This window comes from Chrysochloris asiatica, unplaced genomic scaffold (assembly GCF_000296735.1).
Source record: "Chrysochloris asiatica unplaced genomic scaffold, ChrAsi1.0 scaffold00069, whole genome shotgun sequence".
Classification (NCBI taxonomy): Eukaryota; Metazoa; Chordata; class Mammalia; order Afrosoricida; family Chrysochloridae; genus Chrysochloris; species Chrysochloris asiatica.
Window position 1 is genome coordinate 15,199,338 of NW_006408587.1, and position 2,615 is coordinate 15,201,952.

The following is a 2,615-nucleotide window of genomic DNA, read 5'->3' on the forward strand; positions in this document are numbered from 1 at the left end:
TAACCACTACGCTACCAGTGCTCCTTAGTTCTACAATAGAAGCTGGAAAAAAGGCAAGGAAATAAATTCCCTCTAGTATTCCCAGAGAGAGTGTGGCCCTATTACTAATCTTATTTAGGCCACTGATACTCATTTCAGATTTCTGACCTCCAAAACTGTAAAGTAGTAAATCTGGTCTAGTTTTAAGCCACTATGTTTGTCAGTCCGGTTCATAGTGGTTACAAGTCGGCCTGTCAACCTCAAGGTCAGCAGTTCGAAACTACCAGCTGTTCCATTGGAGAAAGATGAGGTGTTCTGCTCCTGTAAAGATTTACAGACTTGGAAACCCTGTGCAAGGTCACTATGAGTTGGAACCCACTCCATGGTACTTAACAACAACATGTTTGTCCCTGCAGAAAATAAGAAACTAATATAGACTCCATTCCCTTCTCTTTCTAAAGAATATTCCCAAGTGATCTCAAGGCATCCTGTGGATTTAAAACCATCTGTATATCCAAACTGGATTCCTGGATACAGGGTCACTCACTACAAGTTGGAACTGACTCGATGACACTTAACAACAGTATATGCAAACAACCAAATCAATTTTAGCTAATCTGGCCTCTCCACAGGATTCCAGATACCAAACCAACCCACCCCAGTGCCATCAAGTCAATTTGAACTCATACCAACCCTATATAGGGTTTCTGAGGTGGTAAATCTTTACGGAAGCAAAGCCTCACAATTTCTCCCTGGAAGCACCTGGTGGGCTTGAACTGCTGATCTTGCAGTTGTCAGTCCAGCACTTATCCTACAGTGCAACCAGGTCCCTGGTGTATATTTATGTATATCTGGAATCCTTGGTTTCCATTTGGGGGGATGAGGTGGGGAGAGGACAAGTAATCACCCTTATAACACGTATGAATCTAAGTCTATTTTTGTCTGAATGTATTACTTGTTACATTAGTCTGGATCCTTGTGTGCTCCTCATGTGTGGAGTATCTGACTATAGTGGAGATGCAATGGCAGAGCAGGCTACCAACAACTTTTATTCATCCATCCTTCCAGTTATTCAACCTGTAAACACAACTGTTGACTCAGCCTGGAATGTGCAGCTGCTAATTTCAAAAATGGACAAGGCATGTTCTATCTTGTTGGTTTAATAGATATGTCAAACTGCTAGCCAAATGGGAATCCCTGAATTCTTGTCTCATCCCACACATTAGACTCTCCTTTCCCAGCTTCTCTCTGTTAGTAAACATCACCACTACTACCACCCCGTCATTGCTCATGAAAGCACCTAAGAACTTACTTTGTAAGTTCCTTGTTTCCTCACTCCATACATCCAGCCTATAAGCAAAGCCTGTAAACCCTAGATTCAGAACACTGTTTCCTTATCTACTATTTCCTTCACAATTCAAGCCATTGTCAGCTCTGACATGGAATACTGAAAAAGCCTCCAACAATCTATTTCCCACACTGCAGCCAGAGGTACATTTTAAAAACCAAAAATTAGATCATGTCATTCCCTTGCTTAAAACCTGTCAGTGGCTTCGCATAGTACTTGGAGTGAAACTCTGACTTCTTATACTGGGTCTTCAGAGCCTTTCTAGGCTCTTTCTAAAGCTCCAGCCTCCGCCCCTACCTGGCTTGTCAAGGTCCAGTCACAGAAGTCTTATGAACATGCCAATCTCAATTTCGCATTAGGACATTTCCACCAGTTTTCTATGTGCCTCAAAGGCTCTTCTCCTGATTTTCTTCTTCAATCTTTAAGTCTCAGCACAAATGCTATCTCTTCACGGGGGTTTACTTTGACCACTGTAAATAAAACAGCCATCCGCTTATTCCCCAAACACATATATTACAGTAGAGCATATCTCCTTAAATTTTTTTTTTTTTAATCCAATTCGTTTGTTCTGTTTTCCCCAGAAGAATATAAAATGTATGATAGCTTTTTGTCATACTCTACACAGTTTTGCCCAGGTCTTTAAAAACTGCCTGGCATATGTTGTTGTTAACTGCTGTCCAGTCAGTTCTGACTCATAGTGACTCTGTATAGGGTTTCCAACCCACCAAGTGGTTAGCAGCCCAGTGATTACCAACAGTGCCACACTAGGACTTTGCCTGGCACATAGTTGTTATTTGTTGTTAGGTGCCATAAAGTCCGTAGTGATTCATGGAGACCTTATGCACAATATAACAAAACACTGCCCAATCCTACGCCAATCTCACAATCGTTGCTACACTTGAATCCATTGCTACTGTCACTGTACCAATCCAACCCATTGGGGTCTTTCTCTTTTTCAACGACCCTCTACTTTACCAACCATGATATCCTTCTTCAGGGACTGCTCCCTCCTGAAGTATGAGAGACGAAGTTTCACCATTCTGGCTTCTAAGAAGCACTCTGTCTGCACTTCGTCCAACACAGATTTGCTTGTTCTTTTGGCAGACCATGGTACTTTTAATATTCTTCTTCAACACTGTAACTCAAATGCATCAATTCTTGTATGGTCTTTCTTATTCACTGTCCAGCTTTCACATGCATGTGAGGCTATTTAAATACTATGGTTCTGGTCAGGTGGACCTTGTCCTCAAACTGATATCTTTGCTCTTGAATACTTTAAAGAGGTCTT